This window comes from Hyaena hyaena, unplaced genomic scaffold, assembly GCF_003009895.1.
Source record: "Hyaena hyaena isolate Hyena2069 unplaced genomic scaffold, ASM300989v1 scaffold_88, whole genome shotgun sequence".
In the NCBI taxonomy this organism is placed as follows: Eukaryota; Metazoa; Chordata; class Mammalia; order Carnivora; family Hyaenidae; genus Hyaena; species Hyaena hyaena.
The window spans coordinates 2311749-2336970 of NW_024080720.1; the positions used below are offsets into that span (position 1 = coordinate 2311749).

At 42.2% G+C, this 25222-nt stretch overlaps 1 protein-coding gene across 2 annotated transcripts in view; it reads left to right on the forward strand.

Annotated features, from left to right (window-relative positions):
• Positions 1-25222, forward strand: part of PRKCB (protein kinase C beta) — a 329605-nt gene that overhangs the window by 197401 nt on the left and 106982 nt on the right. The gene's annotated exons all lie outside the window — the stretch shown is intronic.

Consider the following 25222-nt stretch of genomic DNA (forward strand, 5'->3'; position numbering starts at 1 on the left):
TTTTTTTACCTTTTTAAAATATATCTCTTTCTCAACTAATGCTTCTTGCCTTAAAGCCTCCTTGCCTCCTATAAAGATACAAGTTTTCTTTCGGTTAATGTATAATGTTTCTTATATATATAAGAATAAAATAATAAATATATAACATATATTATGTATATATATAATATGTATATTATATATATATGTAAAATAAAAGTGGTTGAAAAGTGAGTGGTGACAAGGGAAAGGAAAAAGGAGTTATATATGTTATATATGCATATGACACAACCTTAATTCAGTCTGTTATTTGATTTTTAATTTGAGGATTTGGACCATTTATATATATCTGTAATCTTGCTATTTATTTTCTCTTTGTCCCTCCTGTTTTCCATTCCTGTTTCTCTGGTTTTGCCTTGCCTTCTTCTGGATTACTCAAGTATGTTGGATCATTTCATTTCTCCTTCCCGTTAACTGGCTAGTCATATATTACAGTTTTATGTTGGCTCCAGGATTTCAACACGCATCCTTGACTTTTAGAGTCATTATATTATCAACCAAATAACCCTAGGTGTGTAAACCTTTTAGTTCCATTTACACATCCAACCCTATGCACTTTAATTTCACATGTCATTTCAACTATGTTATTATTATTGTTTTGTACAATCAGCATTCATTTAGACTTACTAACATATTTATCCTTTCTTGTTTTTCATTCTTTCTTACACAGTCACATTTTCCTCTGCGATTATTATCTTTCTATCTAAGGAACCCCACTGGGGCACCTGGGTGGCTCAGTCAGTTGAGTGTCCAACTTTGGCTCAGGTCATGATCTCAGGGTTTGTGGGTTCAGAGGCCCCTGTCAGACTCTGTGCTGATAGCTCAGAGCCTGGAGCCTGCTTTGGATTCTGTGAAAAAAGAACCCCTTTGGCATTTAGTTTAGGATAGCTGGAAATAAATTAAAAATACCCTTTTTTTCACATTTACATCTGAAGAATATTTTCACTGGGTATAGAATTCAAAATTGGGAGTTATTTTTCTTCAGCATTTTTTTTTTAATGTTTATTTATTTTGAGATAGAGCAAGAGTGGGGGAAAGGCAGAGAGAGGAGGAGAGAGAGAGATTATCTGCGCTGTCAGCACAGAGCCCGATGTGGGGCCCAGATTCACGAACCAAATCCACAAATCTTAATTGAGGTTACCTTATTTTTTTATTAAAAAAGTTTTTTAATGTTTATTCATTTTTGGGAGACAGAGATCAGGACTTGAGCTGAAACCAAGAGTCAGACTCTTAACTGACTATGCCACTCAGGTGCCCCTCGTTCAGCATTTTCAAGATATTATGCCATTGTTCCTTTGCCATTTTTCTTATTCTTCTTTGAAGATAGTGTCTCTTTTCCCCCCATCTAGCTGCTTTTTAAATTTTCTCTTCATCTTTGGTTTTCAACAACTTGACCTTGCTGTTCCAGAGAGGAGGGTGTGTATGCTTGCACATGTGGGTTTAGCTTGTTGGGTGTATGCTTCTTGGATTTTGAGCTTGATGTCTTTCATCAGTACTGAAACATGCTTAGGCCATTCTCAGCCCCATTCTTTCTCTTCTTTTCATCTGGGGTTTTAATTACACGTATGTTAGACCTCTGTGTCCCTTGCCTCTGACACTGTCATTAGGACTAACATCCTTTATGCCCTATGTTTAGTGTGATTGTTCTCCATGAGCTGTTTTCCAAGTCACTAATATACCTTCCCACTGCTTCTAATCTGCCGCTAACCCCTAATATTGAGCTCTTAACTTTAGGTATTGTATTTTTTAAATAAGCTTTTCATTTTAGAATACTTTCAGGCTTACAGAAAAGTTGCAAAGATAGCACAAAGCTTCCTTATACCCCTCACCCAGTTTCTGCTATTGTTACCATCTTGCATTATCATGGCGCATTTGTCAAAACTAAGAAATTAATGCTAATTAGTACATTACTACTAAGTAAACTCCAGTTTTTATTCAGGTGTCCTTGGTTTTTTCCTTAATGTCCTTTGTGTGCTCCCAGATCCCACTCAAGATACCAATCACATTTAGTTCTCATGTCTCCTTAGATTCCTCTGGGTCATGACAAGTTCTGTCCTATTTTATTTTCTTTTTGTAATCTTGTTGGTTTTGAGGGGTACTGTTGTAGAATATTCCTTAATCTGGGAATTACTGTGTTTTTAATTCTAACGTTTACTTTTACAAAACAGTTATAGTTTTCTGGTGAAATTTCCCATATTGTTATCCTGCACTGAAAAAAAAATCTTAATTGAGGCTCCTTTATTTTTTTTAATTTTTAAAATGTTTTTATTTATTTATTTTTTTGAGAGGGAGACAGAGTGTGAGCAGGGGAGGGACCGAGAGAGAGGGAGACACAGAATCTGAGGCAGGCTCCAGGCTCTGAGCTGTCAGCACAGAGCCCGATGTGGGGCTCAAACCCACGAATGGCGAGATCATGACCTGAGCCAAAGTTGACTGCCCAACCGACTGAGCTACTAAGGTGACCCTACTTTTTTTAATTAAAAAAATTTTTTTTTTAAATTTATTCATTTTTGAGAGACAGAGACAGAGCACAAGTGAGGGGAGGTGCAGAGAGTGAGGGAGACACAGAATCTGAAGCAGGCTCCAGTCTCTGAGCTGTCAGCACAGAGCCCGACCTGGGGCTTGAACTCACGAACCATGAGATCATGACCTGAGCTGAAGTTGGATGCTTAACTGACTGAGCCACCCAGGTGCTGCGGTCGCCTGTTGATCTGTGCTTCTATCTGTTTTTTCATTGAGTCCCGTTTTTTTGGTATGCTTGGGAGTTTTGTTTGAATTCCAGTCATTTTTTTTTTTTTTTTTTTTTTTTTGCTAAATTAGAGAACTACGCATGAGATTCTCTTCCTCCTCAGGTTCACCCCCCACTTAGAGCTAGCTACATGTTTCCATCCACAAGGCTGACAACTTCCTAGGGCACTCCTCCTCCTTACTGGGTCCTGACCTTCAATTTTTTGGGTACTGACCTTCAATTTTTTGGGTCCTGACCTTCAATTTTTGTTTCTCCAGCACCATGCATGAGGCTGTCAAAAACTCTCAGTGGATTCTTTTTTGTGCCTCAGCCTTTGCATTTACATCGGCAACACCTGTAGGGAAAGCTAGTCCCTGGTGTCAGATGGCCTTCTTTGCTCTTCCCTTCTGTCTGGCGAGGCCCTTCAAGTCTTGCAGCTCTCGTCCCTCATCCCGAGGCCCAGACTCCTCCGTTCCTCCGCACCTGCTCTCCTCTCGGCTTCCTACCCAGCCTATTGCCCTGTGTTGAGAATTGGCTCCCGCTCCCGCGCGAGAGAGCCACATAAAACATGGGGCTCATTTCATTTCTAGTTCCTTCAACTTTCCAATTCTTTGGAAAAACTGTTTGTGTGTCTGGCTCTTGTAGTCGTTCTCAGTGGGAATGTTGAGCTTCCAGGAGCTACTCCATCATGGCCTCACGTGGTATGATGTTAGGTGAAAATGTAAAATGTGAAATAGAGTTATGCTTCTATAATTAGGTAAAAATTGAATGTTAACGTGGATAAGGACCCGAAGGTAAATGTACAAATTAAAGCATCTATTTTAAGTTCAGGTAGGATGAAAGGCCACATTGGATTCTGTTATGTATGTATTAAGTTAAAAAAAAATTTCTTAAAAAGAGGAGGGGGTGAGAGCTTCAGTGATAGAATGAAGAGTGCCCATTTCTCCCAGGTCCTGGTGGGAGGACCCTGAGAGTTCTGGAGAATGAAGACGCCACAGTCAAGGTCACTAGTTTATTATGGAAGTATTGATACATAATCAATAATCATAGCCAATAATAACAACCTAACCCAAACTGGATGTTTACTATGTGCCAGATGTTCTGCTAATTCATTTTTAAAACATTTTCAAATGTTTATTTTTGAGAGAGAGAGAGAAACAGAGAAATAGAGTGCAAGCAGGGGAGGGAGACACAGAATCCAAAGCAGTCTCCAGGCTCTGAGCTGTCAGCACAGAACCTGACACGGGGCTCGAACTCATGAACCGTGAGATCATGATCTGAGCTGAAGTCAGGCTCTTAATCGACGGAGCCACCTAGGCACCCCTGCTAATTTATTTAATTATTACAACATCCTTATGAGACTATAATCTTATTGTTAGCCCCATTTCTTAAGCAAGGAGACTGAGTCACTGAGAAGTCAGAGACACAGCGCTGACTAGCAGAGCTTATATTAAGACCCAGGAACTCTGGCTCTGTGCCTGAGCTCCTCACCACCCCATGATACTTATTTGCCAAAGAAAGAGGCTTTAGATCAGATAAGGGTACTTGAAATGCAGGAGGTGCTGTGCTTCAGGAAGAGCTCAGTCCTCAGATCCTGGGGCAATGAAGCAGATGGTCTCAAGAACAGTCTGTTCTTAAATCAGTCAAGACCCTGCCTTTTCTTCTTCTTCTTCTTTTTTTTTTTTTTTAAAGTTTATTTATTTATTTTGAGGGAGGGGGAGAAAGGGCAGAGAGAGAGGGAGGGAGAGAAAACCCCAATCAGGGTCTGTGTGTCAGCGCAGAGCCCAGTGTGGGGCTGGATCTCCAGAACCGTGAAATCATGACCTAAGCTGAAACCAAGGTTCAGATGCTTAACTGACTGAGCCACCCAGGTGCCCCAAGACCCTGCCTTTTCTGCACAGGCTGGATTCCTGAGGCCCTGAGCATACCGGTAAAGCTTGGGCACTGGAGGGCTAGCACCTGGCACATAGTACATGCTCAGTAAATGTCATTGTCACCATCATCATTGGCCAGAACGACCCAAATCACAAAACCTGCAGATTCTCTCTGGGCTTGAGACCTCGGGATACTCCCAAGGCAATATAGGATTCATGGCCATTCTTTTCCACCTGTGCCTCACCCTGTGTGGAGCTAGAGAGTCACCACTGTGCATAAGACAAGTGAATGGATAAGCACAATAAAATGTTGGATGTGCTGTGCCAGACATCAGTGCGAGATGTTCTGGGAACCTGAGGAGGGCCATCTACCCATGCAGGCACTGGAGCTCCGTGGTGGCTTAGAGCATGGAGAGAGGGGACATCTCAGTTATCCACTTATCAAGTCAGTCCTTCACGTTTTTTTGACCACCTACAATATGCTAGATGCTGTGCTAGGACTGGGAACATAAAAGGGACAACATGGAAAGAGACCCTGCCATCGCGAAGCTTTTAACCTTGCAGGAAATCAGTGAATTAATGACATTTAATAAGCATATATTGAGCACCTAGGAAATACATGGCCCAGTCTGAGGCACTTACTGGGAGAGTTGCATTATAGCTCCTGAAAGCACTGCCGCCTGGTGCGGTAGCAGTCACTCTTCTCCTGTAACTTTCCCTGGTCACACAACAAGAAAATGGCATCACTCTGACTGAAACCCAGGTCTGTCGGAGGCCAGGGTCTTAGCAATGCTCCTCCCCCAAATAGAAAGTCACAGTCCCTTCCCTTAAAGAGCTTGTTAAATATAATAGAACACGGAAGGCAAGAAAACACATCCCCAACGTAATCTGTGCTACTGAACATAAAAAAGGAATGAATCCTATTGAAGGGTTACATGAAGTCAGGGAAGGCTTCAGGTAAGAGGCAGCACTAGAGATGGAACTGCAAGGATAATTTGGCTTTGAACAAAAGACCAAGGGATGGAACCTACTTGGTAAGGGGTTGTGCACATTCTGACCCCTAGGGGAGCTTAAATTATCCATCCACTCCAGGGCAGGTGTGAGGATGTGGTCAGAGCTAAGGACTAGCATGATGCTATTGGTTCTTGAGTCTTCGCTGCAGGGCAAGTGTGGCTTCCATGACATCATCATCATGATACAACCTTTTTATTTATTTTATTTTTTTAAATGTTTTTTTTTTTTTTTTATTTCTAGGAGAGGGAGAGAGAGAGACAGCGTGAGCAGGGGAGGGTCAGAGAGAGAGGGAGTCACAGACTGAAACAGGCTCCAGGCTCAGAGCTGGCAGTCAGCACAGAGCCAAACAAAGGACACAAACCCACAAACCGAGAGATCATGACCAAAGCGAAAGTCGGACGCTTAACCGACTAAGCCACCCAGGCGCCCCATGACACAACCTTTTTAAAAGTTTATTTATTTTGAGACAGAGAGCAAGCCCACATGCACAAGTGTGAGTGGGGAGAATCCCAAGCAGGCTCTGCACTGTCGGCCCAGAGCCCCACACAGGGCTCAAACCCAGAAACCATGAAATCATGACCCGAGCTGAAATCAAGAGTCACTTACTTAACTGACTGAGCCACCCACACGCCCCATCATGACACACCCTTAAGAGCTCTCTCTTGGGGGTTTCTCTTTGAAGCTTACTCTGTCTTCAGACCTCTCAGGTCTCCATATGACTCGCGTGGTAAGAGGGACCCAAACTTCTCTCCTGCATGGGACACACTTCTCTTTCCAAGTTGCCCTGAAAACAAATAGGATTAGAGGAAAGGAAGCAAAAGAGCCCACCCAGTTTCTGCTGGTTCTAATGTGTCCCCAGAGTTGAGAACTCTGGTGCAGCCCAACTCACCAGGGCTCCTGCTTGTGATGAGGGTAAATAAAGGTCCAGTAAAGAGAGTGAATATCTGCCTGGCTTGGCCACCCTGTACATATCCTGCGAGAAGCTGCTGGCCTACACGATCCTGTCTGTCTCCTCCTACGGAGGCAGAACTTTCAGGGAGCAGCAGTTAAGTGTGACTAAAATTTGGGATACACCCAAGAGGGAAGTGGCAGAGAAGGCTGGAAAGTTATTGTGGGGACAGGAAGGAACCAGTGATCAGAGTGGCCAGACTCTGGAGGGACCGTAGACATCTTGGGGCCCTGCTCCAAGGTCTCAGCTACGGTGTGATTATCATCATGAAGGTGCCCAGGTCAGCTCACTCATCTCTTCTGAGCTGATTGCAATTTGGATTGAGCTTGATTCTCTCTGTCTCTCTCTCACACTCTATTTATTGAGGTGAAATTCAGATAGCATAAGCCTGATCCTTTGAGAGCGAATGATTCAGTGGCATTTAATACATTGGCAATGTTGTGCAAAATACTCCCATCACTCCAGAATAAAACCCCATCCCTTGTTAAGCAGTTATTCCCCATTCCGCCTTGCCCTCAGCCCCTGACAAACATCCATCTGCTTTCTTTAACTCTCTTTTTAAAACTGTTTAAAACTATTCAGTACCATAAGTTTTTTTTTACCATAAAGTGGAGGGTAATCACGCAATACTCTGTCACCTAGACCATGGCCAGCTGTCAGAACATCAAATACTTCTGTACGAGTTTGCAAATCATTAAGACCCCAAGTTTCCTTGGCCTCTTGGTCCCTTCTCCAGACGCCCCCCCCCCCCCGGAAGTGATCCAGCAATGAAAAGGTGTATGTCTAGGCCAGGGGGAGCCTTCACATCTACTCCAGGGTTTTGACTGTGTCCATTCCAACGAGTAACACTTCTTGCTAAACATTTTGGCTGTCAGCCTTGTGGTGGCTAGGCTTCTAGATGTAGATGCCTCTCCTAATCCAAAGGCTGCCTCCCATTTCTCACCTGATTGCATCCCACCTGTCTTTGACAGTTTGGCCATTTTTAAAATCTTTTCGCTAAAGTTCAATATTTTCCCCACCATGTTTTTTTTTTTAAACACTGTGTTGAATGATGTGCTGACTTTACCTAAAATGTGCCAAAGGCAACTTCTGAGACAGAAAGATGCTATTTTGAGGAGAAATATGTCTAAGACATCTGAAGATGGCTTTTGCTTGTTCACTACAGGAGAGCAAGTGATATGTTTAAGGCAGACTGCTGGTGCAGAACATAGGACCATAGTTATGGATTAAATAAGAGGCACACTGGAGGGGAAAAGTCTACCCATATGGGTTCTCAAAGGCTGTGTGATGTCATGGTTAATGATGGAGCCTTGCAGCCAGACAGCCTGCGCTCAGATCCCTGCCGTACTGTCACCATCTGTGTGACCTTGGATGAGTCATTTAACCTCTGCTCAGTCTCCACATTGGTAAAATGGGGAAAATGGTTTATTCACATCATGGGCCTTTTGGGAGGATTACATGAAATAACATGTGTACTGAGAACAGTACTTGGCTCATAGCAAGAACTCATTTACCACTAGTTATTATTTGACCTTTATTTCTATCATATTTAGGAATAAATCATTTTTAGCTTCTTAAAAAAGAACAAAAAGAACGTGGACTGAAAATCAGTAGGCAATGGTGAGTCACTGAGGATTTTTTTGAGAGTAAGGATGACATGATAAGATCTGTGCTTTAGGAAGATTAATTTGTCTGCAGCTCATAGGCTGACCTGGAAGGAAGACAGGGTGAAGGCAGCGGTATCCGTCAGGAGGCTGACGCAATGGTCTAAGCTGTGCTGTACAATATGGCCGCACTGGTTACCTGTGACTCTTTCAGTTTAAATTAATGAAAATTAAACAAGCTGAAGAACAGTTCTTGGGACACAGTCATCACCCTTCAAGAACTCAATAGCCACATGTGGCCGGTGGCAACCATATTGGACAGTGGACATGTCCATCCTCCTGGGAAGTTCTGTTGGACAGAGCTGGTTGGGAGCAATGGCTGTCATACCTGAGTGTGCTTCAGAATAACCTAGAAGGTGTGTAAAAATACAGATTTCTGGGCTTCACCCCCAGACTTTCTGATTCAGGAGGTCTGGGGTGAGGCCTGGGAATTTGCATGTCTAACAAGTTCCCAGGAGATGCCAGTCCTTCTGGTCTGGGACACCGTCTCCCCACCCCCCAACTCCCTGCATTTTGAGAACCACCTCCCTGGAAGAGCATTTCTCAGTATGAGGAAAGGGGAGTTGTTTTGAGCTTGTTGGAAACCATGTGTGTCTTATTTATGTCCCCAGCTAAGCCCATTTGGGATTTGGACTCCCACCTCTTTCCAGGATTGGCAGGCTGGGGAGGCTCCTGGGAGGCTGTTTCATGAAGGGATATGCATAGGAGCTTCGGCTTTTCTGGCTGAAAGAGAAAGGTGGAACTAATTCAGAGTCCGAAGGAGTGATACCTGCTGCTTTCTGTACTCTCCCTTCCATTCTGGAGCTTTGCTTTTAAAAGAGGTCTGCTGGCAAGGAAGGCAGAGACGGAAGCTTCCAGAACTGAAAAGTCAAGAATTTGCTGCCTTTGTCCCTCAGTCATACCTTGACAACTTTCTCCCTGAAGCACAAATGACTCACATCTAGCTGCGTGGTAGGGGGTGGGAGGGAAGGGCCTCCAGGTGAGTGACAGAATTCAGTGAAATGCAAAATGGAAGAAACACATCACTTAAAACCTCAACATATTGCCCAGCCACAAGTGTGCCTCAAACTAGTTGTTTGAACTGCAGCAGTAAACGTCATAGGGCTTGTTCTCAGTGAGCCAGGATCCCCAGAACGTTCACCTGGGTCTGAGCTGAGCTTGGAATATCAGGCGGGGCATAGGGTGGGGCTGTGAGAGACTGGAAGCACTCAAACTCTCTTGTCCCAGCTGTGCACTCTGTTATAAATGGTCATCAGATGTGCATGAGTGTCATAGTGCAGTTAGGACAGACATTCTTCCAGAACACACCAGCAGTATCCTACATCAGCGGGCAGATAGCTGTGATCTTCCCAAGATGGCTCTTCTCACTGTCTCAGCTACTCTCCTGGGATCTTCCTTGAACCTCCCCACAGCGCAGTACCTAGAGCTAGCACCTGGACAAATCAGTGGCCTCCAAGACCCTGTTTGAGTGCTGAGGATAACATTAGTACTGGTTAGCAGGTGCCTGGGCTATGCCATTTTGGAAGTATTTTAAATATAATGTGTTGTGCATGCATGCATGTGTGTTCAGTGGTGAAGAGTGGGTGAAGGTAGTAAATATTCAGTAGGTGCCACAATGGCCTTGAGATATGAATAGTTTGGTAAACTTGTAATAAAAAAATGGGAAGGATGACAGTCTCTGTCGACTTGGTTAAGACCCATTGTTTTAACCATCCATCTACCCAACCATCCATCCATCCATCCATCCATCCATCCATCCGATGTATCCATTCATCCATCCCTCCATCCATCCAACCTTTCCATCCACCCATTTAGGATAAGTGAATCCAGCAAGAAAAATCTCCCTCTTTTTGTGCTTCTGCACCATTGAGGATGTTTGACAGCACATAAGGGGGAACATTCCCCTATTGGGACTCATCTTAACAGATGTTTTCTTCCCCCATCGCCCCCGTATGACGGTTGAAGAAACAGAAAACTTATCTTCAAATGACAGCCCTTTTCTCTGACTGCCTGGGGAACATGGCATGGGAATGTGACTGTCAGATTTTTAAAAATCTGTTGGATTCCATGATTCAGTGATGTGGTTAATGCAGATAGGGCTCTTCTATCAAAGCAAGGAGCCCATTGAAGAAATAAGAAAATATGTGCTGTTTCTCTAGAGAAGGGAGGTAAGCCTGCCTTCCTTGGAGCTGGGTAGGCTTTTGTCCCAAGCCTCTGGAAATTAAACCCATCACTTAGAGAGCAGATTGCGGGACTTCTGGCCCTTGCTGCTTGGAATGTGCAAAGCTGCCGACGGACAGTTTTGATTGAATGTCCAAATTAAGCTGCCAAGTAGCAACTCTACAGCTCCAGGGACCCCATGTTAGTATTTATGTCACATCTTTAGAAATAATCACATTGTGAAGCAGCGCCCAGAGCCATGTCAGCAGCCTCTGCAGCTGAGGGTTTGAATGGCATCCGCCTGGTGCTTCTGCTACATTTACTCAGCCCAAGGGCGGGTGCGGGGTGCGGGGGTGGGAGGGTGCCCCAGGCACGCCATCATGGTTTCTGTCCTAAGGATGTGGGCGAAGAAGCTGTAAGCCTCATCTGTCCTTGTTTTCGCTCAGGTTGGGGCATGAGATGGTCTCCAAACAAGAAACAAAACTAGCTTATTGGATGCCTTATTCACAAGCCATCTGTCCTACACATAAGGAAAGACCCCCCCCCCCCCCCCCACCCAGGGCCAGCCTAAGGGGAACACATGTTCACGGGGCAGGGCTTATTCTTGTTTTTCCAAGCTGGTAGGAAGAGTTCCTCTTCTATCTCCATCAAGCCTTGCATCCCCCGGTGGGGAGGGGAACCTGGCGGTGATATTGGCCACACCACTAGACTGGGCTTGTGAGACCTCAAAGAAGACCAATTCAGAGCCTCCTGGAGGGGGGCGGGCGGGGGAGGTATGGTTCTGGAGAGTCAGTGGGTGTCAAGCAGCCCTGGGAATTGCAGGACCCTGAGTGACCAGAGGAACCTTTGTAGCAAACGGATGACCCTGAACTGACTTAGGGGGTATAGAACTGCCGGCTTCCCAGGTTTTGGGTTCCAAGGAGAAAGCAGCTACAGAGCATGAGAGTTGCAGGGTTTTGATATTCTGAAGCAGAACTTGGGAAAAGCAGCTGACTGAATCTTAGAGCCTCCACGCTATATCCACTGTCAGTTTATTAAGAATAATGTGCACAAGACTGGACTTCCATTAAGCAATGGGTTCTTTTGGATTTAGAGTAACATTTTTTCCCTAATTAAAAAAAGTAATTCATGTTCAACTGAGACCATATATTTAACTTCTCCTTCATCCAAATTCCCACTGAATGACTAAGAGATTGAAAATGGGAAAAAATTTATGAAGGATGCAAACTGGAAAGACAGTGTCAGTCACATGCCAGGACCATTGAGGAATTTCTCTAGGATACAATTCAGACAATACTAGCTAATTTTGTCTTTTCTTTTTTCCAACATCTAAGCCTCTTAGTACTTTCCTATTATGTGATTGCATTGGTTGGTACTCCCAGAATGATGTTAAATTATAGTGGTGATGGCGGACATTCTTAATTTGATTGTGGTCTTAATGCAAATGGAGATGCCTCTAGAGTTGTACCAGGGAGCGTGATGCAGGCCTTTGATGTATTTATTGTACCAAGAAAAGCAGCCATTTTTCTAAGGTTAAGAAAAAGAATGATTATTGAATTTTGTCACTTTCCTTTTGTAATTTTTTGGAGATAATTATGTGTTTTTTCTCCTTTGACCTAGTTTTATAGTGAATAATATTAATAGATTTTCTAAAACTATGAAGGGTTTTGTTTAGAAAGTATGCGTTCAGACTTGAGTTTTTGAAAGATCACTTTGGCATGGGGGTGTGGAGGAAGGGCTGGACGGAGCAAGACCGTAGGCGAGAAACCAACCAGGAGGATCTTAATGTCACCAGGAAAGAGAAAAATGAGTGACGAACTACAACCAAATGACGGACTGCTGTTTACTAATCACTCATCACCTGCCAACGACAATACCAGGCACTTAACAGGCTTCGAATTTAACCTAATAATTACAGTAATCCTGTGACACAATCATTACCGTTAAGGTGGTAGCTGAATGGATAATAAGAAAGGCTCAGACATGAAGTGATTAAGAGGTAGAATGAACAGTACATAGTCATAGGGTAGGTTGCACCAGGGGGAGGAGACAGGGGAGATTTCCAGATTTCTCGCTTGGACAGTTGGGTGGGTGGTTGAGCATTCATCAAGGATGACATTGAAAGAGGGGGAGCAGACATGGTGATGGGAGAGAACAGAGAGATAACGAACATTATTGCACCTTTTGTGTTCATGGACTTATGAGACATCCCATACTAAGTATACATTAGACAGTTGTGTTTAGTGTTCTAAAGCTCAGTAAAGAGCTTTTAGATAGATATTAAAATCATGGAGGTAGAGCCTCATGGGAAAATATGGAAATTACAAAACAAATGTCCAAATAATCCATGGTTCAAAGATGGAATCTCAAAGAAAATTAGAAAATACTTTGAACCAATGAAAGAAAATGAAAATATAACACATCCAAATTTGTGGCACCCAGATAAAGAAGTGCTTGAAATGAAATGTATATTGTGGAATTCTACCAAATATTTAAAGAAGAAATAACACTTATTCTTCTAGAAAATGGAAAAAGAGGAACTTTTCCTAATTTATTTTATGAGGCTAGCATTACCCTGATACCAAAGCCAGACAAAAACAGTACAAGAAAAATACAGAGAAATATTCCTTATGAACATAATTGCAAATATATTCAACAAAATATTAATAAATCAAATCCAGAAATATGTAGAAAAGATTATATACCCCAACCAAGTGACTTTTATTCTGGGACTGCAAGGCTGTTTCAGTAATAAATAGTCAGTTAATGTTAACCATTATATTAATAATCCAAAGAAAGAAAAAACACACAAACATATCTATTGATGCAGACAAACATTTGACAAAATTGAATGGCCACTTAGAGGAAAGTCCTCAGCATACTGGCAATAGAAGGGAACTTCCTTGACTTGATCAAGAACATTTGTAGAAAATCTACAACATACTTAATGGTGAAAGACCATATGCTTTCTGCATATACCAAGGAACAGAACAAAAATGTCCCCTTTCACCACTCTATTCAACATCATACTGGAAGATCTAGCCAGTGCAATAAGACAATAAGAAGAATTAAAAAATTGTAAACACAGATTGTACAGGAAGATATAAAACTGGTTGTATACACAGAAAACATGATTGTCTATGTAGAAAATCCACACAGCCTACCAAAAAACCTTTTAGAAAGAGTAAGTTTAAATAGGCTGCAGGATACAAGTCAGCACACAAACGTCAGTTGTCATTCTTTGTCTCTCTCTCTTTCTCTCTCTCTGTCTCCCCTCCCTCCTTCCCTCCCTCCCTTTTTTCCTATACATATACATACACACACACATATATACATCATATCTTCTTTATTCATTCACCCATCTATGGACATTTGGGCTCTTTCCATACTTTGGCTCTTGTCGATAGTGCTGCTATAAACATTGGGATGCATGTGCCCCTTCAAAACAACACACCTGTATCCCTTGGATAAATACCTAGTAGTACAATTGCTGAGTCAGAGGGTAGTTCTATTTTTAATTTTTTGAGAAACCTCCATACTAGTTTCCAGAGTGGCTGCATTACTTTCCATTCCCAACAACAGTGCAAGAAAGATCCATCCTCGCCTGAGTTGTTAATTTTACCCATTTTGACTAGTGTGAGGTGATATCTCATTGTGGTTTTAATTTGTATTTCCCTGATGATGAGTGATGTTGAGCATTTTTTCATGTGTCTGCTAGCCATCTGCGTGGCTTCTTAGGAGAAGTGTCTATTCATGTCTTTTTCCCATATCTTCACTGGATTATTTGTTTTTGGGTGTTGAGTTTGGTAAGCTCTTTATAGATTTTGGATACTAACTCTTTACCTGATATTTCCCATTCCATTGGTTACCTTTTAGTTTTGCTGATTGTCTCCTTCACTGTGCAGAAGATTTTATCTTGATGAGGTCCCAATAGTTCATTTTTGCTTTTGTTTCCCTTGCCTCTAGAGATGTGTTGAGTAAGAAGCTGCTTTAGCTGAGGTCAAAGAGGCTTTTGCCTGCTTTCTCCTCTAAGATTTTTATGGCTTCCTTTCTTACATTTAGGTCTTTAATCCATTTTGAGTTAATTATTGTATATGGTGTAAGAAAGTGGTCTAGGTTCATTTTTCTGCATGTCACTACCCAGTTTTCCCAACACCATTTGCTGAAGAGACTGTATTCCATTGGATATTCTTTCCTGCTTTGTCAAAGATGAGTTGGCCATATGTTTGTGGGTCCATTTCTGGGTTCTCTGTTCTGTTCCATTGATCTGAATGTCTGTTTTTGAGCCTGTACCATACTGTCTGGATGATTACAGCTTTGCAATATGTTGTGAAGTCTGGGAGTGTGATGCCTCTAGCTTTGGTTTTCTTTTTCAGGATTGCTTTGGCTATTTGGGATTTTTCTGGTTTCATACAAATTTCAGGATTGTTTGTTCTAGATCTGTAAAGAATGCTAGTGTTATTTTGATAGGAATTGCTTTGAATATGTAGATTGCTTTGGGTAGTATCAACATTTTAACAATATTTGTGCTTCCAATCCAGGATCGTGCAATATTTTTCTATTTTTTTGTGTCTTCTTCAATTTCTTTCATAAGCTTTCTTTTCTTTTTTAAAAAAATTTATTTATTTATTTTTTTATGTTTATTTATTTTTGAGAGCCACAGAGACAGAACATGAACAGGGTTGGGGCAGAGAGAGAGGGAGACACAGAATCCAAAGCAGGCTCCAGGCTCTGAGCTGTCAGCACAGAGCCCGATGTGGGGCTGGAACTCATGAACTGTGAGATCATGACCTGAGCCAAAGTCAGATGCTTCACTGACTGAGCCTCCCAGGTGCCCCTCTATTAATTTTTTTAAATAAACACCTTTAAATGTTTTTTATGTTTATTTATTTATTTATTTATTTTTGAGAAAGCAAGAGAGAGACAGAGAGAATGCGAGAGGATGCAAGAGAGGAAAGGGCAGAGAGAGAGGGAGACAGAGAACCTCAAGCAGGCTCTGCACTGACAGCGCAGGGGCTCGAACTCATAAACAGCAGGATCATGACCAGAGCCAAAATCAAGAGTTGGATGCTTAACCAACTTAGCCACCCACGTGCCTCGATTGTATTTCCATATATCAGTAGTAAACAATTAGAAACCAAAACTGAAAAAAAATTTTATAGTAACTCCCTCCAAATGAAATATTTAGATATAAATCCAACAAAACATGTCTAGAATCTGTATGCTGAAAATTACAAAACACTAAAATAAAGACTATCTGCATAAATGGAAAGACATACCCTGATCACGGATTGAAAGACTCAGCATAGTACAGATGTCAGTTCTTATGGATTGAACTATAGACTTTATTGTCTGTTTTATTTTTTTAATGTTTATTTATTTACTTTTGACAGAGAGAGAGAGAGAGAGAGAGAGAGAGAACATGAGTGAGGGAGGGGCAGAGAAAGAGGAAGACACAGAATCTGAAACAGCCTCCAGGTTCTGAGCTGTTAGCACAGAGCTCCGTGTGGGGCTCTAACCCACAAACTGTGAGATCATGACTTGAGCCAAAGGTGAACACATAACTAACTGAGCCACCCAGGCACCCCTATTGTCTGTTTTAAAATGAAAAATGAAATTGGAAGAATCACAGTACAGTCTTAAGACTTACTATATAAACGTTCAGCAATTGAGCAGTGTGGTTTTGGCAAAAGGACAGAGCCGTAAATGACTGGAACAGAGTAGAGAATCCATATATACCCATACAAATATGGCCCATTGATTAAAGAAAAAAAGGTTAAAAAAAAAAAACCAAATGGAAAAAGAGTAGTCTTTTGACAAATGATGTTGGAATGATTGACCATCCATATGCAAACAAAGTAAACCTTGACCTTCACTTCACACCTTATATAAGAATTAACTGAAAGTAGATCATAGATCTAAATGTAGAATGTAAAGATACAAAACTTTAGAAATACAGGAGAGAATTTTTTTGACCTAGAGTTACACAAAGAATTCTACATGACACTAAAAACATGACTCAAGAAAAAATGATAAAGTGGACTTCATTCAAATTGAAAAAAAAAAACAAAAAAAACTTTTGCTCTGCAAAAGACACTGTTCTGGAATGAAAAGACAAGCTACAAGCTGGAAGAAAATATTTACAAATCACTTATCTGACAAAGGACTTGTATCCAGAGTAAAGAATTCTCAGACTCATAACTTTGAAAACACCAGCCTTACTAAAAACAAACCAGTGGTACCTGAGTGGCTCTGTTGGTTAAGTGTCTGGCTTCGGCTCAGGTCATGATATCACAGTTCATGAGTTTGAGCCCCGTATCAGGATCATTGGCATAAGCAAGAAGGATATCATGTTATGATACCAGCTAATTTAAAACAATAAATTAAAATGCATAGAAACAGTGAATGCAGGAATGCCTACTGTGTAAAATGTAATCAGTAATATAGAAGCAAATTTAAGGAGTGCTCCTAGTTGGTGGAGGAAGAAGAAAAAGAAATGAACTCAATCGTAAAAAAGTGATAGATGTAGAGGGCAAACAGTATTTATCCAGAGGTAAATGAGAATTAGATATTCCTAAAGAAAAGGCCAGGGCAAATGGAAAACACCTGTATTCAAGTAGGGTTCAAGACAAATAATAAACTGTACACAAAGCATATTTTAATCATGCAGGGTAAACTCTAAGACTGAAAAGTGGTCATGCATCTCAGATAACATAGGGTCAAAATACATAAAGCAAAAACCAGTAGAAATGGATAGAGAGATGTACAGAAAAAAATACCTGTTGTTAGAAGGTTTTAAACATACTTTGTCAGACTTTGACTGATAAAAAAGTTTTAAAAAATATGGATATAGATGACTTAATATAATTAGAGAGACTGCTGATTACCTCTGTCTTAAAGCCTGTACTCTTTATGAGACAATCACCTTCTTTTCTAGTATGCACAAGATTGGTGATATGTTACCTTTCAAGGTAAACCTCATTAGATCCTAATGCCCCCCCAAGTGTCCACAAATTACTCAGCCCACATTTTCATAATGGAACTAGAAATCCATGACACATACATATGAAACAGAAGATCATTGAGTGAATGAGAAGGAATAGGAATCTGATGAGAGCCTTAAAAATGGGAGCTCCTATGGGGAGCCTGGGTGGCTCACTTGGTTAAGTGCCCAACTTCTGCTCAAGTCATGATCTTAACGGTTCATGAGTTCAAGCCCCATATTGGGCTCTATGCTGACAGCTTAGAGCCTGGATGGAGCCTGCTTTGGATTCTGTGTCTCCCTGTCTCTCTGTCCCTCACCTCGCTTGTATTCTCTCTTTCTCTCTCTCAAAAACAAACAAACAAACATTAAAACAATGGGAGCTCCTAATGTCTCTGCAGAGAATGGGACAGACAGTTGATTAGGGACACCCCATAGGGCAGACAGGAAGTATGGAGGACCAAGCTGTAGTTGGAGACAAAGAGTATGTATGGTGGTACGAAGCCCTCACATAAGATACTTTTCTCCAGGAAGACTCTCTACACCATGTGTCATGGATGGTCCAAGGGATCCAGAGAGGATGCTGTTGCAAAGACTAGATGTGGTGATGATGGGGAAGTCCCTGGCCAGAATGACTGGAAGATTTCTCCATATGGGCGGGATCGGAAAAGTCATACCATAGCAGTGCATAGATGGACCGGAGCAAAGGAAAGAGTTGAGGTATCAGAGGGTTCAATGAGGTGAACAAAACTGGTATAAAGGGAGCAGAGTAGGGAAGTAAGAGGATAAAAGGTGACTGGCAAGGTTGGGGAGGTGCCATTTCACGTGAAGCTCCAGGTGGCTGGATCGGAATGGAGAGGCAAGTCATAACAGGAAGAAACCGATGTGTCACATCTGGTTTCGGATTACCTGTCATTCTCTTAGTAGCTCCTCCAGATTCATTTGTATGAAAATTGCAGTGGAGGGATATTCTCCTAGCCCAGAGATTTATCTTGATTCACCCAAAGGAGAGAGGGAAGTCAGCATTTGTTGAGGCTCTGTCATGTGCTTTACATTCTGCTTTAACACCGCTGGCCTCAGTAATTAGAGTCACCATCAAATCCATTGTTCAAAGTGGAGTTCACTTCACTTTGAGAGTAAAGGGACAACAGGTATAAACTGAGGCTGCCCTGGGCAAATTGGGATGAATGGTCGCCCCAGCTATTATCCAACAGCCTGCTGAGTTGTCTGTGGTTTTACCAGCATTTTGAAGACCCAGGAACCTAGGCTCAGAGAAGCCGTTTAACCAAGATCACCCAGTTAGTGAGAGTCATGGCAGAGATAGGGGTCAAACCTGGATCTGCCTGACTCCGGAGTCTGAGCATTGCTAATTCAGTTCCTGATTTCATCGGCACTAACGCTCCACCCTGGTCTCACTTGCCATGGTTTGACAGGCCCTCTTCTAGACAGACACTGTGACGGTCCCAGCTGGAAGTCTGTCTCAACACAGATAATTAGATGTGTGATAACTATGCCCCTGCCAGCAGTGACAGGAAGCCAGCTGTTCTAGGAGCCCTTGGCCACGACACACTTGGGGTGACTTAGATGCTGCATATGGGCTGCCCAAAGACCCCAGGTTTGCCTGCTTACCGGTTAGAACCTACAGATGAGGCCACAGGGGATGGGCAGTTAAGATACCTATGGGAAAAGGATTCTGAGGGGTCCAGGGCTCACAAAAGCCACAGCATCAGTAAACCTTGGGGTTAGAGGAAGTAATAAGTGAACAGGAATCAAAGGGACACAGATCCAAGGGTAGACTTTACAGCAAGGTCCAGAAAAGCTTGCAACTTGAGACAGTGTGGCCGCGAAGTGGGGAAGGATTTGGGGTTAACCAAAGGCCCAGGTAAACTGTCAGCCACCGGGGGCCACTGGAATAGGACAGGAGCAGGGCAGGATAGCAAAAATGGGTTGATGGCTCTGCCTTTTTTTTTTTTTTTTTTACCTGTTTAGTTTCTCTGCTCTATCCCTGCTGCGATAGCCGGATACCCTTTCTGGGGTAGGAGCTGAGGGTGTCCGTCTGATTCAGTGAGGTCATCTTGAGTCTGTGTGTGGTTCACCAAAGGTCTTGTGGTTCAAACTGTGAGTCTATGAGCCTCACTCTGCACACCACTTGCTATATGGTCTTGGGGAAAAGGATGGGGTGTCCGAAGACCAGCATGGTGGGTTCTTGGAGGCCGGAAGTGCACCTGTTTCAGTCTGTGACTCCCTCTCTCTCTGACCCTCCCCTGCTCACGCTGTCTCTCTCTCTCCTAGAAATAAATAAAACCTTTTAAAAAAATAAATAAATAAAAAATGCTATTAATACAAAAAATCCTTTCTCTTTGTAATAAATTCAGAATGTGACAGACAAGGCTAAAGTCTATTTTTCCCACAACTCCAAAACCAGGTTTCTTTACTTCTTCCTCAGATATAATCATTACATTATTAAGTCAATTTTGGGTATATCCTTCCAGGTTCTTTTCTATATATTTAAATTCATACATGACTTTGTAGAAAATTTGTTGTTGTTTGTCTTTTTTAAAAGTTTTTATTTTAATTCCAGTGAGTTAACGTACAGTGTAATATTATTAGGTTCTGGTGTACAATATGGTGACTCAACACTTCCATACATCAGCTGCTGCTCATCTTAAAATGTATTTTATTGTCTCTCTCTCTTAAAGATTTAGAGGGCCCTGTCTTTCAAATCTTTTTATTTTGCCACACTCTCAAATGACAGAAAAGTTACGAGACCAGTACAAGGAACATCTGTATACTCTTTACCTGATAATCAATTGTCTGTATTTTGCCCCATTTGGTTTATCATTCTCTCTATTAAATATTTTTACCAAGGTACGTATTTTTTTCTGAGCCACCTGAGAGTAAGTTGGAGTCATGGTTCCCATTGGTCCCAAATATCTGAGTGTGTATTTCCCAGGAATAAGAGCATCCTCTTACATGGACATGGTTCAGTTATCCAAACCAGAACACATAACATTGATCCAATGCTATCATGTCATTCACAGCAGAGATCCACCTTTCTGCAACTGAACCACTGGTGTGTGCAGACATTTTTCTTTAAAAAAAAAAAAAAAAAGCAGCTTTACATTGTGATCATCTTTCTTCACCTTGCCATTTTGTTCAATGTGTTAGTGCATAGAGTTAGTTCATGTTGTTGACATGTGCATAGGATTTCACAGTATGACGATGCTATGGATTATTTACCCCTTCCCCTATGGAGGGGCACTCAGAGTATTTCCTATGTTTTGTCATCACGTCCTCTTCAAACATAACTGAATGTTAGTGGGCACGACTTTGAAGAACTGTTCTAAGGGCACGTAGGAAGGACAAATGAGGACTCACAACATTGAAGGAAGTGCCTTTTAAAGGAGTTGATGAAGAGAACCTCCTGGTTATCTCCCACAATGTGAGATAGAGGCTTTAAAGCAGCACAATTATACAGACTTTTCCAACAGAGAGTTGCATTTTGGGTGGGGGGAGGGTGAGGGGAAAGAGTAGGAAAATTCTTGGTGAAGAACAATTCTTAGGAAAAGAGTTAACAGTAGTGCTGTCTTTTTAGGGACTCCACACTGGCGTAGGTAACTTTCACCAGAATGCAGAAGGCCTCGTTTGCTCTGAAGACCCTTTGATGGAAACAGCCAGACCTTACCCCACACCTGCTTCACATCCAAGACGAGCAGTGTTCTCTGGATTAGGACACTTTTCTTCTGTACATTTAGCAAACTTCCACCAGGGGGGAAGGTTGCTATTTCTGCTTTGTGTGAAGCATTTTGTACCATCTGGGCTGGCTGGATATCAACAAAGATAGTAAAGAAACATTTATCAAGAAAAATCAAAGTCAGTCTCGCCAAGTGTGGTCTAGAGAGATTTGCTGCCTCAATACGTTGTGGCTGGGAAACAGGACTCTACTTTGAAAAGCTTCAGGAGGGACAGGCCTCTGGCTATTAGCCTGCAGCTACTGCCAACGGCTCGTGATACAGTGACTTTAGTAGCTAGAGCTCTTGAGATGTGAATGCCACAGTCCCAGAATCAATTCCACTCCAGTCTTTTCCACAGAGATTTTGACCTCTTCAGTAGAGGTTAGACCCAAAAGGATACAAGGGGAAGAAAGGATCTCTAAGATCTGGGGGAGAGATGGAGCCATATCACTCTCACAGATGTTGGGTTCAGCAGAGTAGATGCCCAAGGAGAGGCCATTCTTTTTTCTTTTCTTTTCTTTTTTTAATTTTTTAATGTTTTATTTATTTCTGAGAAAGAGAGAGGCAGCTGAGCAGGGGAGAGTCAGAGAGAGAGGGAGATACAGAATCCGAAGCAGGCTCCAGGCTCTAAGCGAGCTGTCAGCACAGAGCCCGGCGCGGGGCTCAAACCCACAAACTGTGAGATCATGTCCTGAGCCGAAGTTGGACGCTTAACCGACTGAGCCACCCAGGCACCCCTGAGAGGTCGTTCTTAAACCATTAACTGTGAGACTGGCTCAGGGATACAGCAAACACTTGTTCTGTAAAGAACACTCTTAAAGAGCTGTGAAGTTGTAAACTTACAATAGAAGAATGTTCTGGTGATGGTCCTTTGGTGTCAGTTCATATAACAGAGAGCAAAGGACAGGCGTGTCAGCCTTGGAAGAGAGGAGAGAAGAGAAGTGAGCTGTTTGCACTTGCATATGTATTGCCAATCAACCAGACAGACAAGTTTCTGGCACCTCACAGCGTCTCAGATCAGGTTTTTATGCAGCTTTCTATGTGATAGATGTGTCATTACAAGATCCCAGCCTGGAAACTGGTGCATGCTGTTTTCCCTGGAAGGCTCAATAAATGAGAGAAAGTAACAGTTGGAGATTATATTCGATGGGGAAAATGCATGAGGATCTTAAGAAAGTATATCCTCTAGAAAAGCTTGACTTCCTGTGTGCTGTATGGACCGACAGCAGCAGCAGCACTGAGAATGTGTTGGAAAAACAAACGAGCAGCTCTCACTCCAGACTCACTGAATCAGAATCCATCTGTAGGAATAGGTCCCAGGGATATGTGTCTCACAAGCCCTGTGGGTGACTCTTAGGCACACTAAGGTTTGAGGAGCACTCTGGAAAGGTTCAGGTGGAAAGGTCAGATGCATTATGCTCAAAGAAGAAAACCCAAAATGGCAGTGTTTGATATCAGTTCATCTGGAAATGGTTAAGTCTTCATGATAAAAATGAACAAACACAGGGGCACCTGAGTGGCTCAGTCGATTAAGCATCCAGTTTCGGCTCAGGTCATGATCTCATGGTTCATGGGTTCGAGCCCTGCATCGGGCTCTGTGCTGACAGCTAGCTCAGAGCCTGGAGCCTGTTTCAGATTCTGTATCTCCCTCTTTCTCTCTAACTCTCCTCTGCTCATGCTGTCTCTCTCTCTCTCAAAAATAAGTAAAACATTTAAAAAAATTTTTAAAATGGAAAAACATAATAAGACACTGAATATGAGGCCTTATAACACAAAAATAGCAGTAATATATCTGGCACTTATTGACCATTCCCTGGGTGCCACATTCTTCACTAAATGTGTATATTCTGCATCCGATTGTACTTCTACAACAACCCCATGAGGTATATATTATCTCCATTTCATTAGCCAAGAACTTGAGGTTCTAAAATGTGAAGTAGCTGCTAGGCAAGATGCAGATCCTGACATCCCGTAGCTTTGTATCCACTATGCTGTGTCACCTGGCTACTGGCTCGTTAGCAATCAGCTATACTGTGAATACATTTGGTTTTCTATATTCCTTGGGGACAGAATCGACATCTTATGTTGTCCCCACGTCCCCAATGCCTAGTAGAATTCTTAACACCTCATAGGGACCTGCTTATTGAACTTCAAAGTCAAAGTCAAAAAGGAGAAGTTCTTGCCTTGGGTACAAGGATGAACTTATTGAACTTCACTGAGTCAGAGTCAAAGAGGAAAACTCCTTTCTTTGGGTGCAAGAATGAGGTACAACCTGCATGAGGATGAGATGAAGCAAGAGTTCAGCCTGAGGATAAATGGAAGGAAAGGCCATGTGCTGGAGTGCAGAAACACATCCATGCAGAATAAGTTACTGCTTGTGTCCTAGGGCCCCTTGTCCCTCCCCCAGAAGTCCACCCAGCCCTTTTTCCATCTCATTTATTCGGTCTACACCCGTTGCTAGTGATATGCTCTTACACAAGTCAGATGTCATTATCCCCACTCCCACCAGCAATGGTCCACTGCTTGGTTGTAGGAAAATAAAGGGAAGATCTTTGAATTTAAGATCTTTGAATTTCACTGGGTTTTTTGTTTTTTTTTTAAATAAATAAAATGGAAAGAAAGAGGAGCAAGAGAGTTTTGGGTGTTTCCAAGAGAGTGATTATAATGCACTATGAACTCTAGGCTGGGGGTGAATTAACTAAAAGCAAGAGGGAATGGGGAGGAGAAAGTAGGCTCAGTAAATATTGGCTCAGGGGCATGAGTGGCTCAGCTGGTTGAGTTTCTGACTTGATTTCTGCTCAGTCCTGATCCCAGGGTTGTGGGATCAAGCCCTGCATAAGGCTCCATGCTGAGCATGGAGCTGGCTGAAGATTCTCTCTCTTCCACTGCTCTCTCTCTCTTAAAAAAAATTAAAAATAATATTGGGTCAACAGTCTGGTGGTATAAGACTTGTTGCAGTAAAGTACTAGGGTTAATGAAGTGGAAAAATAGGAAGGGGCATTGGATTGTGGGGTACACGAAACAGAGATTGAGAAAGTGGTATAATTTCTGGGATGATGAACTTCAGGGAGGAGGTAACTGTAATAGGGTAGAAGCAAAGGTGATAAGAGGTGAGGCGGTGCTTTATCCCCTACTTTCCAGTATTCTGTTTCTATTGTATTACTGCACTTATGGAACACTTAGGAAAAAATGTCAAATAATAGCTGTGGTAATGAATGTCTATCTCATTCCAGGCTTTAATGGGGTTGCATTTATCATTAACTATGGAGCTATTATTTCAGATAGCCTTTATCCTGTGAAGAAGATTTTCTGCTATCTCTAGTTAATTCTAATGACCCTGTGGTTTGCTCTTTTGACCTATACATATAATGAATATTATAATAATAGATTTTTCTAAGATTGAGCCATCTTTGCATTCTTGGTAGGAGTGGTTCTATGTTAGCCTTCTATCAGATCACTTGGTTCAGTCTGCTAATATAACACTTTGGATTTTTCTATCATAGCTCAGATGGTTGGCATTGTATCCTTAAGATCTGTACAACTCTCATTTTTCTGTCTCCTTCTCTTGCCTGCCTACATTACTGGCTTTCAGGTTGACTCCTAGCTAACTTCTTCCTGTTTCTGTAAGCTGATGCCTTACTCTACCTCATCCTTCCTATGGTTAGTTGTGTCTACACTACTGACCCTCTGCTTTCTTCTTCTTCTTCTTCTTCTTCTTCTTCTTCTTCTTCTTCTTCTTCTTCTTCTTCTTCTTCTTCTTCTCCTCCTCCTCCTCCTCCTCCTCCTCCTCCTCCTTCTTCTTCTTCTTCTTCTTCTCCTCCTCCTCCTCCTTCTCCTCCTTCTTCTCCTTCTTCTCCTTCTTCTCCTTCTCCTTCTTCTCCTTCTTCTCCTTCTTTTCCTTCTTCCCCTTTCTTCTTTAAGCTGGTCTTATAGCCTCCTTTACTGAGGGTGTTCTTCATTGAGGGTGAAGCCTACCTGTAATGCTGTAATATTTTTCCAGCCTCCTCTCTGGGCTGGCTGGGTAGTGGTTATGGGTGCTATATGGATGACATGTGCACCTTGGTTTGGAGGACAACTC